General features: G+C 45.9%; 1 protein-coding gene across 2 annotated transcripts in view; it reads right to left on the bottom strand.

The window, feature by feature from the left end:
* The window catches only part of GAS7 (growth arrest specific 7), a 193,822-nt gene that overhangs the window by 156,106 nt on the left and 20,555 nt on the right, over nucleotides 1-17,161 (bottom strand). The window lies entirely within an intron of this gene.

Below are 17,161 nucleotides of genomic sequence, written 5' to 3'. Positions count from 1 at the left end.
CAGGGTAAGAAACCTCACACATAAACATAGAAAATAAACTTGTAAAAAGATATTGGGTAACTGTGTTTGTACACACGGGATGGGACTGGGGGTACACACTGCCACCCCTCTTCCCTCGTGCCAAAGATCCAACCGGAATTTTATCAAAGCTTCCTCATACCAAGCTCGAACTCTCTAACTTGATTCTTTAAAAAAAAAAACAACAGAGTACCTTTATCTAGATTTTAAAATGAGTGTGAACACTGCCAAGAGCTCGTAATGAAAGAGTACAGAACTCTGAGTCAAAGGGTCTGAATGCTAGGTCTGTTCTTGACTAACGGCCACTTCCTAACCTGGAACAAATCGCAAATTCCTCGCCTCCCGCGTCCTGGGCTGTAAAATCAGGAGGATGGGAGGAGTCACCGCTCGCCCAAGCTCAAGGTCCTGCTGAGGACCCACTCTGAGTTACATGTGAGAACACGATAGACCTTAAGGCTCACGCAAACCTTAATTACAGTAAGTCCCCTACATACGAACCTTCAAGTTGCGAACTTTCAAAGATGCGAACGTGCGTTCACATGTCCAATCACGTAAATTAGTTCACGTGTCTGGCGTACACCGTCATGTGCGTGCATCCTCTACAAATGGTTGTATTTTGGTGTACTTTACTGTACAGTACTGTATAGAGTACAGCAGTACAGTATCTTTATCTCAAGCCCAGGTTGTCCGTTAGCATGCGTAAAAGCAGCGGTGATGTAGCTGGTACTGCTAAGAAGTGCCAGCTGTTGTACTGTACTGCTGTACTTTTCAAGGTACTGTCCTGTAAGATTAAAAATGTTTTATCTTGGGACTTCCCTGGTGGCGCAGTGGTTAAGAATCCGCCTGCTAATGCAGGGGACACGGGTTCGATCCCTGGTCGGGGAAGATCTCACATGCCGCAGATCAACTAAGCCTGTGCACCACAACTACTGAGCCTGAGAGCCACAACTACTGAGCCCGCACGCCTACAGCCTGTGCTCCGCAACGAAAAGCCACTGCACCACAACAAAGAGTAGCCCCCTCTCACCGCAACTAGAGAAAGCCCACACGCAGCAACGAAGACCCAATGCAACCAAAAATAAATAAAATAAAACTTTTAAAGAAATTTTTTATTTATGTTTGTTTTTTATGTATTATTTGTGTGAAAAGTATTATAAACCTATTACAGTACAGTCCTATATAGTCACTGTGTTTGTTGGATACCTAGGTTAACTTTGTTGGACTTAACGAACAGATTGGACTTACGAATGTGCTCTTGGAACGGAACTCATTCGTACGTAGGGGACTTATTGTATTGCCAAGAACAGGCATTTTTGACTGAGCAGCTTGGGAAAGAGCCAGGATCACCTGTTTTAGGGTTTTATTTAATGTCTTAGTTGCATCTTGGTATTGGGGGGTCACTTTTGTGGGATGGGGAGTAGCTTTGTCGGTTTGGGTTAACCTGGGTCCTTCTCCACTCCATCCCTCTGATGACCCTTTATTGCTGGTCACGAATCACCATGGGGGAGGCAGTGATCCTCCCTCAGGAGGCTGCATCCCCAGGTGGCCTGGAGGAACCCACAAGCCAACCTCCTTCTGCAGAAGGTTGGCACATGTCATGTCAGCTTCAACGGAAGAGGGGCCATTTTAAAGGGCATACCATAACCCATCTCATAGAATCTAGGACACTGCAGCCAGAGAATGAAGCACCAGGCTACATTTTTACAACCTTCCATAAATGACATTTAAGGATTAGAGGTTAAAGAGCTAGGAAAAGTTTGGCAATTCCTCAAAAAGTTAAGCAAAGAGTTGCCATGTGACCCCACGATTCCACTCCTGAATATACACCCAAGAGAAATGAAAACTGTCCACACAAAAACTGGTACACAAACATTCATAGCAGCATTATTCATAATGGCCCCAAATCAAAAACAACCCAAATGTCCATCAACTGATGAATGGATAAATAAAAGGTATTCTAGTCACACATGGAATATTATTCAGTCATAAAAAGGAAAGAAGTGCTGACACATGCTACAACATGGATGAACCCTGAAGACATCATGCTAAGTGAAAGAAGCCAAACACAAAAGGCCACACAGTGTATGATTCCATTTATATGAAACGCTCAGAACAGGCAAATTTGGAGAGACAGGAGATTAACAGTTGCCAGGGGTGAGGGAAGGAGGAAGAAGGGGGTGACCATTAATGGGTACAGGGTTTCTTTTTGGGGTAACAGAAATGTCCTAGAATTAAACAGTGAATATACACTGAAGTGCACACTTTAAAAGGGTGAATTCTATGTTATGTGAATTATATCTCAATTCTAAAAATATATTATAAAAACAAAGAGCTAGGAATAGTGCTTCACTAGCTCATTAAAATGTAAAAGGGCAGCCCTAACAGGAGTTACTCACTACGGCCCAAGAGAAAATCAGGTGTGACATATAAACTTGATGTCATCTTACCTTCAACCTCCTAACCGCACGTGTTCTTGGGCATCGTTTAACCTTTTCTTTCCCTTTCTCCCTCCCACCTCCTCCCTCCTGCAACTGTCTTTTCTTCCCTTTCTCTGTTTTTCTTCTATTTCTTTCTCTCCCTTAACTGGTTACGTCCTTAAGAAAAAAAATGAATGATTGAATGCAATCTAGGTGGTAGTGGGCTTTTTAAAAAATAACTTCTCAGGACTTCCCTGGTGGTCCAGTGGTAAAGAATGCACCTTCCAATTCAGGGGACACGGGTTCGATCCCTGGTCGGGTAACTAAGATCCCACATGCCAAGGGGCAACTAAGCCCGCGTGCCACAACTACTGAGCCCGCGCACCTCAACGAGAGAGCCTGCGTGCTGCAACTACAGAGGCCACGTGCCCTGGAGCCTGCGTGCCACAACTAAAGAGAAGCCCACATGCTGCAACGAAAGATCCCACATGCCTCAATGAAGATCCCGCGTGCCGCAACTAAGACCCCGACGAAGCCAAAAAAATAAAGAAAATAAAAAAATAACTATTTTAAAAAATAATAATAACTTCTCTCCTTTTAGACAGCAGTTAATAAATGCCTGTGAGAGGCAGCATCCTGGGATTGTTGAGCATGACTTGGGGGAGTGGCTGTTGGGCTTCAATCAGGCACTGCTGTGACTGTGGACAAGTCACTTTACTCCTGGGCCTCAGTTTCCTTACCCGTAAAATGGGGGCAATTGTAGAAACTACTTCATGAAGTCTCTGTTAGGATTAAAAGAGTTAGAACACTGCCCGGCACGTAGCAAGTGCTCTATGAGTGTTTGATAAATAAGAAAACGGAAGAAAGAAACCTATCAGCTAGGGCTGGCTCTGAGGTTCCCCAGACCTGACTTACAAGCACTCTTCCTGACTCAAAACTTCTTTTGCATCAGTTAGACTGTTTTCTAATTGCAAAACTAACACATGTTCATTGTTCCTTGGTGATATTTTGCCTTATTACATATTTTTCTACATCATTCAGTGGCAGCATAGCATTTGATTATAGGAAGATACCATAGAAACATGTTAAATAAAATCTTCCAGTTTTGACTTTTTACCTGCAACACCCTTTCTCTTTCCCTTTTGCTAATGGGACAAGAGAGACCATCGCTGCCTTCTAGGATGGAAGGAAAAGAGAGCCAGGACTTTCAGTAATCCACAAGTTTAAGCCAAAAAGGATGGGGAGGGTGTGGGGGGGAAGGGGCTTATAAGCTCCTGTTACCGGGTGCAGTTCAGGGATGACTGGCTCCAGGGGCTCACACAATGTCAACAGGGTGCCATCTCTCCCCTCTAATGGGCTTTCCTCTGAGGGTGGACTCTCCCTAGTTTAGGGGGCATTGGTAATTTTCTCCTGCTTAGCAACCTACCGTGGTTGACAAGCCCCACCAGGACTACAGGGTAGGGGGTGAGGGGGAGAGTAGGGGTGACTCCCCCCAAAAGATGAGAGAAAGGGCATCATGAGAGGCAGATCAAAACCAACGCTACAGATGTGGCACATACATACAATGGAATATTACTCAGCCATAAAAAGAAACGAAATTGAGTTATTTGTTGTTAGGTGGATGGACCTAGAGTCTGTCATACAGACTGAAGTAAGTCAGAAAGAGAAAAACAAATACCATATGCTAACACATATATATGGAATCTAAAAAAAAAAAATGGTTCTGATGAACCTAGGGGCAGAGCAGGAATAAAGATGCAGATGTAGAGAACGGACTTGAGGACACAGGGAGTGGGAAGGGTGAGCTGGGACTAAGTGAGAGAGTGGCATGGACATATATACACTACCAAATGTAAAATAGATAGCTAGTGGGAAGCAGCCGCATAGCACGGGGAGATCAGCTCGGTGCGTTGTGATCACCTAGAGGGGTGGGATAGGGAGGGTTGGAGGGAGGCTCAAGAGGGAGGGGATGTGGGGATATATGTATATGTATAGCTGATTCACTTTGTTATACAGCAGAAACTAACACAACATTGTAAAGCAATTATACTCCAATAAAGATGTTAAAAAAATAGAAATATGGAAAAAAAAAAAGCTTCAGCAATGCACTTTGGAAAGCAATCAACTGCTCAAGAGGATTTTACTCAAGGGAAACTATTACATGCTCAGCACTGGCTAAGGCATCCTGGTGGAATACAGGAGGATGGATAACAGTACCCTGAGTTTCTCTAGTTTCACTTTGCAGTGAAGAGGTGGTTTCCCATACATTGATCTCTTAACCCTTACAGCACTCAGTATTATTAGTTTAACTTTACACCTAACAAAATAAGGCCCACCTAGACCGAGTGACTCAGACAGGTCACACAGTCAAGATGTGAACCCAAGTACAAATTCCTCGAATCTCAGGGCTTCATACACCACTGTCCAGGTACAAGAGACCATATTAAGAATCACAGGAGAGAGACAGCTTCTGCCTTCAAGTGAGGACCTCTCTATCTTAACATACATGCTTTAAAAGTGCCAATTCAGGGTGGTGTATGTCAGGTGCCTCTTAGGTACTTCCTTCCCAAGGAAGGAGAGACTCGAGGGCTGGATGAGCAGCTAGACTTCCTGGAGGAGGGCCTTGCAGGATGCAGGGAGATGGCGAGCAGGGCAGACAGGCCGAGCCAGGGTCCAAGAGAGGTCATTTGTTAGACTCCTTCAGAACGTTCTCAAAAGAAGTCAGTAGGAAAAAAGATAACAGAAGAAAATCTATGAACTGCTAAATTATTTACATATACTAACGCCTTTATTTAATGCTCCCCACTCTTCTACGACACAAGTCCCATATTATTGTGCCCATTTTACAGATGAGGATGTGGATGCAGTGAGAGGTTTGAGAAGCCTGCCGCAGGCCAGAGGGACCAAGCAGGGATTCAAACCCAGTTTGAGCCCCTCGAGTTCCCTGGGCTTTTAACAACTGTAAGATGCTGCCGATCCGTGATGCTCCAAGCCACCTAGAAAACGTCTTCGTTACAGCTGAAAAGAGATGTTCATTGTTTCATAAAAGTGAAGCCACCATCAACCCCTACCCGGCTCTGTCTCTGTCTGTCTGTCTCTCTCTCTCTCTCTCTCTCTCTCTCTCACTCACTCACTCACACACACACACACACACACACACACACACACCCCTAATACCCATCTCCACAAAGCTTCAGGGTACCTCCACCACTAAATCCTACTGACCACTGACACTTCAAGATGGGAAACAAAACATATCAGTAAAAAGTTTTCCTCTTCCTCCACCTCCCTCCCCCCAACACTCTTCCTTCTGTTACCCATGCCCTCAAGCTGTCCCCCGATTGCACCCTATTCAGAACTAGAAGGTCCTAGTACCTTTTCATACTAAAGTGTAAATGACTGCTGAGCTTCAAATAGCCGCCTCTGTGACAATGGATCAGCCTCCAAATAGAAGCTAACTCAAGTCAATTTCCTTGGCTCACTCCCCACCGCTATCTCAAGGATCACTTTGGGTCACGGCTTCCTCCCACTCTCTCCTCTCTGGTGGGACCACTCTTCCCCACCCCCCCCACCCCAAAACTGCTCCACTCGGTCCTTTCCAGTTCAGAGGCAGCCTTTGGGACAACGTCAGAGAACCTGAAGACCAAATCACACAGCAATGGCTTATGGTTTCTGGCTACTCACTAGAAACACCCGGGGAGCTTTAAAAACATGCTGATGCCTAGGTTCCACCTCCAGGGGATGCTGGTTTAATTCACAGGGCCCGAGCGATGATATTTTTTAAATGACAATCATATTAATAGGCAACACTAATTGCCTGATTACTCCGTGCCGGGCATTATTTTAAGGTTTATGTCTATTGACTTGCTGGAACTTTAATACAACCCTATGAGATGGGTATTATAATGGTCTCGTTTCCAGATGAGAAATCTGAGACACAGAGAGGTTAAGTAATCTGCCCATGATCCCACAGCTAACTGGCAGAAGAGCCCAGCATTCTGGACCATGATCCTCCACAGCCATGGGTAAGCACCACCAGGAGTCGAGATCCTGGGGAATAACCTTTCCCACCAGCAACTGGCTTAAGCTCAGCCCACTCCACAGCCTTGCGCTCCTGGCCCTTGTATTTCTTGTTCCACAAGCCAGCCTATAGACTGGGTTCTCGACCTCTGACCTGGCCGCTTCTCCACTCTGAGTTGACGTTCCCTTCTTGTTTGGTACACCCTAGACTCTGCCACGACCTCCCTCTCTCGCCATCTCTTTTTGGTGTTTTGTTTTGTTTTGTTGTTTTTCGGCCACGCCGCGCGGCTTGCGGGATCTAAGTTCCCCGACCAGGGACTGAAGCTGTGCCTCCTGCAGTGAAAGAGCCGAGTCTTAACCACTGGACCACCAGGGAAGTCCCTCTCCATCTCTTTTTGATAATGTGATCATACTTCCCTAGTAAGTGGACTTCCCAGGTACCTCCACCCCGGGGAGCTCGTTCTGGCTCCCCCCACCTCCTAGACCCACAATTCCTCCGAGATGCCTCTGTTCCTCCCAGCCCCTTGGCGCCACGGCCCACCAGTGCCCCTCTGCCACCATTTCCTGGTGGAACCAGAAGGTCCTAGTACCTTTTCATACTAAAGTGTAAATGACTTCTGCTTTCCTAAGGCAAGCAGAGGAAGGATCTCTATGTTCAAGATCCGTCCCCCCCCCCCCCGTATTTGCACTTGATCTCACATCGGTCCCTAGGCCAAAGCTCCCTTCCAAATTCTCCAAGAGGGTTTTTAAATGCCCTCCACCGAGAGCAAACATGTTGCCACTTTAACATGGGACAAAGTTCTGGAAACACCTCCGGGCTGGTTACTCTCCGTCTGCCCATGGGGATCTACGCCCGGCCCTTCTCCTGCCTGCTCTGTGCACCAGGAGGCCGGCCTGCATGGACTGCAGCTAAGGACTCCCTTGTCCACTGGTTAACAAGTGGGTTCGGCCAGTGGCGGAGACAGGCGGGAGGTGAGGGTTCAGGAGGAGAGCGAGGTCCAGGCATTTCCACCTGCTCCCTCTCTGCAGGCTGCGGGGGGCTGTAATATCTTTCCACCAGTCACCCCTCCAGCTACAAATCTCTCTCCAGCTTCCTGTCACTGCTCCCTCCCCTTACCTCCCCTGGGCCTGCTTCACCATCCCCTAACCCCACCAACACCTCTGGAAAAAGTCCCTTCTTTAAATTCCCCTCGACTTCCACAATTATGTTTCTTTGCCCTCCAGACCCTGATGGATACACCCTGCGATGCTGCAATTCGGACACGACTGCCACCGAGAACAGCGTCCTTGGGAGGACATTTTGGTGACCACCGCCTTCACAAAATGATGGCTGATAAGAAACAAGAAGCTAACCGAGTATGTGGGTGACCTCACTTCTCCCCCAGTCCAGCCCACTCTTCGTGACAAGGCCACATGTGCCCAGCTGCAGGATTAGACCGACGGGGCCAAGGAGGAGGAGGGGGAAATACCCACCGCTTACAAGCCTGCAGCAAAAGAGAGTCCTCACCCACGAAGCGTGGGACAAGACCTGAAGCCCCAAAATGCAAGATGAGCCAACCTTGGAGCTGACCAGGGAAATTCATTTTTTTAAAAAAAATCCCTTTCTGTCAACTGCCCTGAGAAGCTCCACCCCTGCACCAGCACCCTCGCTTTGCCATATGAGGACAAGTCTGACACCAACGTGGGGAGCTCAGAGCCACACTTCCTCTGGCAGCCGCTGGTCAAATCTCTTTATGAATCTGCTAATGATTTTGAGTCCTCCCACTAGACTGATACTCACTGGAAGGAAAGTTATATAACTGGAAATGATTAGAAGATAAGGCTTCGAGGGACACGCTTCAAATTTTCACTCCTCTAACCGCTTTTTGGATGAGTTTTTAACAGATCAGCATTTCCTCGTTGGGAAGTCTTACAGGGTATGAGAGTCGACCTTCAATTAATGGCAGACACCTTGGAATCATATTGTTACAGGAATATACTCTTGGTACCCCCGCCAATCAACTGGGCTCTTTCCCTCATCCCTTCCTCCCCCCACCAAATTAAAAGTCATCCTTAGACATGTTACAAGAGAGGAAACCCGAACGGCCCCTAAGCGTATTAAAAGGTGCTCAGCATCATTAGTCATCAGGAAGATGCAAATTAAAACCACAGTGAGATTCTAGAGTAGGAAAAAAAAAATCAGAGCCATGGTTGCTTCTGGCGGGTGAGGGCAGAGACTAAGAGGGGAAGGGGCTTTGGGTGACAGTCATGTTCTGTAACTTGATAGGGTCTGGGGCTGCACAGGTGTAGGCAGTTGTCAAAACTCAACAAATGACTCTTACGATATCTGCACTTGACGGTATGTAAATTAAACCTCAAAAGAATAAAATAACTGCCAACACTGTACTGTGGTTAGTGCTATGTACGCTGAAGTGTTTAGGGGGAGGTGTACTGATGCTCGCAGCTTACTCTGAAATGCTTTCCCCCCAAAAGTACGATTGACAGATGGATAGAAGGATAGACACGTGATAAAGCAAGCATGATAAAATGCTAATGGCGTACTCCAGATGAAGGTGCAGGAGTGCGCGCTATGAAATTCTTGCAACTTTCCTGTACGTTTACAATTTTTCATAATAAAACACTGAAACTGTTCAAATTTAAAAGGTAAAGATAAAACACACAACATGAGACTACTACACACTCACCCAAATGACTAAAAGTCCAAAGGCCGTGGCCAGCGCAGACTAGGACATGGAGCAACGGTGACTCAGACACTGCTGTTCCAAGTAGAAAAACAGCAAAAGGTCCCAGGGAGAGAGGAATCTCCCTGGGCCAGCTTGGGGCACATGGCCGTTCCTGGGTCGCTATGGCCAGGGAAGTCAGGTCAAGCCTGGTTCACATGTCCCTCCTCTTAGGGTTCACGGGTAGCACCAGCTCCAACAAAAGCATTTGCCTTCTATGCCTCCACTGCACCTGTGGTTCTCCAAAGACAAACTGAGGTGCTATGACCAGAATAAGGAGAACAAGAGACAACAAAGAACACATATGTACATAGTCACTGGCATCTTTGTCCCCAAACTCAAGCATCACGGCAGACTTCTACCATGGCCCCAGGAGGAAGGGCACAGACTTTGAACTTGAGTTTCCTGGGGGCTCATACATTTCAGCTGTCAATCCACTCAGTGATTAAGTATCACATGTAAATCAAATATGCCCTCTGGTTAGCCAAAAACATCCAATGATAGATGAGGAAGCCAAGACAGGCAGGCAATGTGCCCATCAGCCTCCTACACCTTCCAGCCTCCTGCAGAGTCTTTCATGGGCTCCCGCCCTGAGCACTAACTCCCCAGGCACACTCTGGCTCCTCTGGGGATGCAACTGATGCAGTGCCTTGGCCGAGGACCATCCCTACTCTGGCAGCCGGGCCAAGGGAGCGGGAGCTGCCCCATGTTAGAACCACACAGTCTGTGTTCAGAGGGCTGGAGGGACTTGTTTCAGAAGAAAAAAAAAAAAAATCCCACGAATCCTCTCTCTCTAGGAAGGAGCTACATATTTTATGAATGGTGTGAAACCACGCCTGGCTGTCATTTCCTAAATGTATTTGAAGGGCTTAATTTACTCTTCAAGTTTCCTGGGGTCCCCCTCCCAGGCACTTTTGACAAACATTCTGGGGGAGTTCATATCTTCTGTTTTTTTTTTTTTTTTAAAAGAAGAAAAAAGAAACTCAAAAAATTGCAAAGGTCCCAGTTTGCTCCATGGTCTTTTTTTTTTTTTTTAAGTTCAATCTTTTCATGTCACTGACCATTTTGACCATTTGTCACATTGCTTTTCCCGATAGGTACAAAGTAAGAAAAAACAGAGCCAGACCTGATCAAATCTGTATTTTTCTATGAATCCACAAGGTGGTATAAAAGAATAGCACAAAGGATGTTAAAAAGAAAAAGAAACAGGTCCAAAATGGAGTCACTTGTGCTAAGCCCCATGGCAACAAACCAAAACATAATGCCTAACCTAACTGGAGTTGCAGCCTCTCCCAGGAGTAGAATTTTCAACCAATCAGTCTGGAATTTCCTGATCAACACTAGGGAGGTAATCTGCATGACAGACCCCAGCCCTCCCGGCAAAGGATGGTGACCTTGCCCCCAAACAACCCTTTTCATTCGTTTATGGCTTCCTTGTCCTACGCACTCTCTGCCTATAAAACTCCCCCCACTTTTGTACAGCTCTTCAGAGTGCTTTTCTATTTGCTACCTATCAGGATGCTGCCCAATTCATGAATCGCTTAATAAAACCAATTAGACTTTCAAATTTACTCAGCTGAATTTTGTTTTTTAACCGTTATTCACCTATTAAAAATGTTTTAGAATGCTAGGTGAAATAAACCCATCACAAAAGGACAAACACTCTATGATTCCTCTTATAAGAGGTTCCTAGAATAATCAAATTCATAGAAACAGAAAGTAGACCGGTGGTTGCCAGGGGCTGGAGGGGGGAAGGGGGGATGGAGAGTTATTGTTTAATGGGTACAGAGTTTCAGTTTTACAAGGTGGAAAGTTCTGGAGATGGATGCTGATGATGGCAGTGCAACCAAGTGAAAGTACTTAATGCCACTGAACTGTTTAAAAAGGTGAAAACGGTACACTTCATGCTATGTATATAGTACCACTTTTTTTAATGGATAATAAAAAATGGACAAGGAAAAAAATATTTTACATAGGAAAACATACACGAGAACAAGCTTTAAAGAAATAAAAATATCCAGGTATAAAAAAAAAATGCATTGGAGAGGAAAACACTCTGTTCTCACCCAGCTAAAGAGACCTTGCGGCACCAACGCAGTACCCCCATTGACCTCCACAGCCTCTTCGTTACTTAGCAATGCCTTCTGCCATCAGATTCTATAGCCTGCTTATCACGTCAGCAAGCTTTGTCCACCAGCTGAGTTTTTGCCAAGAGTGCCTTTAAAAAGTCAAACCTTCCTCTTCCTCTTCCCTCTGGACATCTTAAGATAGAAGTGCACTCACTCCCACAGTAAATACAACCAAAGGGTCTACCGCTTGCATCTTTGTACTACACTTACCGTTCCCACACAGAGCCCCCGAACTCCAGTTCCTCCCACTGCAGCCCCCAGCAAGGTGGCGATCCAGGCTTGGAAACAGGACACCCAGATGGGCCTGGTCAGACACCCTTTCACCTTGCCCCATCCCAGGGGCTCCAGACACCCTAATATCACACAGAAAGGCCATTCTGCCCTTGGCCAGCCTCCCAGAGCTCTAAGAGCAAAAAGCATCCAGGAACACAGGGCCATGGCTCCTTTCTAGGGGCTGAGGTCCTGAGGGACCCCCTTCATCTCACTCCCCGGGAGAATTTAAATTGTACAAATGGGCACCAGAGTTTGCACCATACCAAGGTAGGGACATATCTTTTTTCTTTCTCTGGTTTCCCTCCTTTTAATTTTTTTCAGTTTTATTGAGACATAATTGACATATTGCACTGTATAAGTTTAAGGTGTCCAGCATAATGATGGGACCTACATACAACATGAAATGATTATCGCGTAAGTTTAGTGAACGTCCATCATCTCATATAGATACGGAACTTAAAAAACAGAAAAACAATTTTTCTCCTTGTGATGAGAACTCAGGATCTACTAACAACTTTCATCTATTATTATACAGTCGTGTTAACCATAGTTATCATGTTGTACATTACATCCCTAGTTCTTATTTATCTAATAACTATGTGTACCCTTTGACCACCTTCATCCAATTCCCCCTTCCTCAACCCCTGCCTCTGATAATCACAAATCTGATCTCCTTTTGAGTTTAGTTTTTTTGTTTTGCTTTGTTCTTTTCAATTCTACATAAGTGAGATCATATGGTAGGTGTTTTTCTCTTATTTCACTTAGCATAATACCCTCAAGATTCATCCACGTTGTCGAGAATGGCAGGTTTTCCTTTTTTATGGCTAAATAATATTCGTGTGTGTGTGTGTGCGTGTGTGTCTTGCATCTCTCTTATCCAGTCATCCATCGATGGACACAGGTTGTTTCCATGTCTTGGTTATTGTAAATAATGCTTCAATGAACATGGGGGTGCAGATCTCTCTTCAACATAGCTTCCTTTAACTTTTTAATGAAATATTGACACTTCTCTTTTCATAAATTTTCAGGTGTTTCTCCGATTACAATATCCATACACGTTATTTGAAGGAAATTGAGGAGAGGGGCTAATTGGAAAAAGACCAAAAAGCAACTATCCGTTCCCTTCAGCAACTATCCATTCCCTTCAGCCAGCAATAACGGTCACTCACATTTTGATCAATCTTCTTTCAGACTTTATACACACACACATCTCTTTTTACACAAATTTAGAATTTTACTGTACATATTTTGTAGCCTTTTATATATGGTGAACTTAATATATGGTGAACTCATTTTTTTTGAAGAAAAATGTTGCCTATTCTGCTTAGTCAGGGAAAAGCAACAGATAATAAAAACAACTTCAAGCACTCTCATGTTTGAAAAAATAAGGAACCCCGGACTGAACAAAAAAGACTAGCATCTTGATAAAGCCAGGACCCAGCCTCCCATGAGCTCTGGCCTGGGCAGCCTCCCCGGGCAGGCAATCACAGACCCCAAGGACCCCAGAGTCCTTCTCACCTGCCAGCCCATGAAATGGGCAGGGGCTCAGCCCCAGGTCTTCACTTTTCCACTACCTGCTGTGAGACTTCAGACAAGTTATCAATATTTCGCTTTTCTAAGCTTCAGTTTTCTCATCACTAGAGTAGGGCATGAAAAAGACTCGCTTTCCGGGGCTGTCACAGAGATTTAAGGAGACACCGTGCTCCGAGGACCTGTTACAGAGCCTGACGCCAGCTGGGTGTTCAGCCTTCCCTGTCTCCATCCCTCGTCCCTAAGACTCCAGCCTGTGAGAGGACCGTTGGCCATGTCACCTAGGAAGTCCTCGTCTTTTGCTACCCTCGAGAGTCATCAAGCATGGGCACGTGTGCAAAACATGAGCACTACGATGGAATTCCCTGGCGGCCCAGTAGTTAGGACTCGGCGCTGTCACACCGGGGCCTGGGTTCAATCCCTGGTCAGGGAATTAAGATCCTGAAAGTTGCGAGGCACCGCCAAAAAAAAAAAAAGAGCGTTACAATGGTATTTTTAAGAGCCAAAACAAGGGGGGAATGGGGGAGAAGGAAAGAGAAACGCAGAAACACCCTATATATCCACCAACACAAAATATAAAATGAACTACACCATATCCATACTATAGAATATCACATGGCTTTTATAAATAACCATTGATGTATATGTACCAACAAGAAAATACCTTCAAGATATATTATTGAGTGGAAATGAAAAAGAAATAAAGAACTAATACACTCTTGTTCTTTATTTAAAAGAGGAACTAAACCCATGAATCATTAGGATCTGTTTCCACAAGGGGCTGGGGAGGTCATCAAAGGGGGGGAGCTTTAGTCTAATTCGGTTTCTCACCCTTTTTTCTCAGGATCACTCTGTCTTAGGTGCCTTTGAGGACATCTTTCCTAATCACTGCCCCACCACCGTGAAATTTTAATACTTCAGCTATACTTGTTGGTCTGTATGTGTACTATGACCCTTTGGAGGGTCACAAACCACAAGTAAGACCCAGGACATCCTTGCCGTCCAAGAACCAATTCCCTCCCACCCATTGTGGATGTATAGTTTAATTCATATGTGACTTGTGTGGTTAAAAATTAATAATTAGGGACCTCCCTGGTGGTCCAGTGGGTAAGACTCCGTGCTCCCAATATGGGGGCCTGGGTTCGTTCCCTGGTGGGGGAAGTAGTTCCTGCATGCATGCCGCAACTAAGAAGCCCACATGCCACAACTAAGAAGACTGCATGCCGCAACAAAGATCCCGCATGCCGCAACAAAGATCCCGCGTGCCGCAACTAAGACCCGGTGCAGCCAAAAATAAATAAATAAATAAATATATTTTTAAAAAACACTATAAAATTTTTTTAAAATTAATAATTAAAAGTTCCTTCCCCAAACTATTTGCAGATGGGGCTGCCAGTGAGGCTTGGGAGTACAGGAAATGCAAATATGACTTTAGCCATACTAAGACGGTTGTGTTTATCCCAAAAGGATACAAAAACCAGAAGTAAATTCTAACCATCCTATAAACTGCAAACCTCATCTCAGATACTGTTTGGGATGTACCTAGTGTCCCTTAATACTGTCTAGCCCTTGAGAGCCCTGATGTCCCAATGACCCTGAGCTGCTGTCTCAGAGCCCAGCGAGATTGCTCTGGTCTTCTGGTTTCCCTCGCACCCACCCTGTGGCTGACCCATCTTCTTCGCGGTTGGCTTCCTCCTCGCCCCCTTTGGGTTGCCTCTGGGCTCCATCCCTGGCCCTCTTCTCTTCTCTATCCACTGGACTCCGTGGGTGACCTCATCCAGTACGGCAGCTTGAAGACCTACACCAGAAAGACTTCAAAATTTTAACTGCAGCCAACTTCTCCCCTGAACTCAAGCATCCTCTTTCCAAGTGCCTACTCAATATCATGACTTGACTCTATACAGGAATCTGAAACTTGACACACCAAAACAAACTCCTGATATTCTCCCAAAACCCACGTCTTCCAATCCTCACCTTCTCATTTAGTACCGGCTCCTTCCTTCCAGTTGCTTAATCCGAAAACTTTGGAATTATCTTCAAGTTCTCTTCAAACCTTACACATCCAATCCATCACCAGATCCCGTTGGTTTTACCTTCAAAATACAGCCAAAATCCAACTGTACTACCCTGGTCAAAGCCACCATCACCTTTCACTTGTGTTACTGCGATAATCTCTCTACTCATCTCCTCCTTTCATCCTCACCCCTCACTCCATCTGCATCCCCCACATCCATTCTTAACAAAGCGGCAGAGTGACCCTTGTAAACAATATATCAGGTCACATCAATCCTCTGCTCAATGGCTCCCCCTGGCACACGAAGTAAAAGTTAGGATCTCCTGAGGGTCTCCAAGGTCCTCCGGCCCTGGGCCCCTCCCACCCCTCCCTCGAATACTCCCCCCCCCCACCACACCCTCGCTTGGTCCAGCCACACAGATCTTGCCGCTCTGAACTGAAAGTATGCTCAGGCCACAGGGCCTTTGCACTGGCTGTTGGCTCTGCCTTCTGGCTAGAACGCTCTTCTCCCAGAAATCTACACTCTTACTCCCTCTTCCAGAGGCCTTTGCTCAAATGTCCTCTCCTAATAAGATCTTCCCTGCCCATCCCATTTACAATTACAAATCTTCTTAATCACTACACAGTTTAGTTTTGTTTATGGTCTGTTGCCTTCAGCTAGGATGTAAACTCTATGCTGCCTTGTTTACTACTGTATCTCCAGCTTTTATGTGGCACCTTACACACTGGAGGTGTTCAGCTCTCACTCAATGAATGAACTTATCTTGTTAATGTGCCAGACGGTTCCAATGGGAGGGAAGCACCTTTTTATTATACCCAGCAGTTCTGTCACCTCAGGGAAGGTCTCTAAGCTTAAAAATACCACCTCCCCACCAATACATACCCACAGGTCCCTGAACAACTCAAAGGCCAGTGGGCACTTTCTGTGGCTGAGCCAGCAAACACCACCGGTTCATATGTTTTCTAAGCTCAGCAATTTGCTGAGGGCCCAGCCAAGCAGACGGCCCCTCCTAACTGCCACGCACTGTTTTTCTCTCCACAGCTTCACCTGAGCCACGAAGAATCTAGGCTCCGTGGAGCTCTGAGCTCCATTCATGGAAAACCCTCAAACTTCCTTCATTCCTTTAAGTCAGACTCTTTTCCTTTTCTGATTTGGAAGAAAACCAGAGGTGTTAAAACCGTACATCTTGACCCAATTTCCTCCGGGCATGCTCTCCCTGGGCTCACTCACTCCAGCACAACCCGTCCCTCCCGCAAGACCCAGCAGGAGCCAGACTTCTCAGCGACTTCGTCCAACCCAGAGCTCCGGCAGTGAACCCGGAACCCAGTTCCAAGCGGCAATGTCATCCAGAGCTGGCCCCACGCCTGTCACCAGGAATGACAACAGTTCTTTAAATCAGACCCTCTGCTAGCAAATGAGGAACACACCAAGATAGCAGGAAATCAGCTTTCCTTGAAGCTTCTCTGAAGTTGAGAAAAGAGGAATCTACTGATTGAGCAATAGGGAAGGCCACCTGCAACTTCTACAGAACTTCTTCTGGACTTGCAAATTCTAAGAGGTCGAAAAAAAAAAAAAAGATTTCCAAGATGAAAGGGGTCCAACTGTACAAGGATTCATTTCTCATCTCCCTAAATAAGTGCTGCCACATGGTTCTTACCTGTTGTGAAACCCCTGCGAGGGAGGGGGAAGCAGTGGGGAGCGCTGGTCCCAAGCAGGGACCCGCCCCCCGCTGCTCCTCCTGCTGGCTGTGTGTCCAGAGCAAGTTCCTTAACCTCCCTGAGCCTTAAGTCTGCTGATTTGAGAAACGGAATCCACCTTGCCAGCCTGCTGAAAAGACAGACAAGAACTCCTGTGTGGAAGCCCCATCGCAACCATTATAGGACTAAACAAACGAAGTTCTCATCACATACATTCAACACTACTTATGTCCAGAATCTCTGAGGGACACCGTGAGCAAGCACAAGGGGGGAGAAATGAAAGACAGCCACCGCCCTTGCCTTCAAGAAGCTTAAACTTCACCTGGGAAAACAACACACACA

The sequence above is a fragment of the Eubalaena glacialis genome, chromosome 19, assembly GCF_028564815.1.
Source record: "Eubalaena glacialis isolate mEubGla1 chromosome 19, mEubGla1.1.hap2.+ XY, whole genome shotgun sequence".
Taxonomy (NCBI): Eukaryota; Metazoa; Chordata; class Mammalia; order Artiodactyla; family Balaenidae; genus Eubalaena; species Eubalaena glacialis.
The sequence above is the reverse complement of the archived record's forward strand: the minus strand, read 5'-3'. Positions and strand labels throughout refer to the sequence as shown.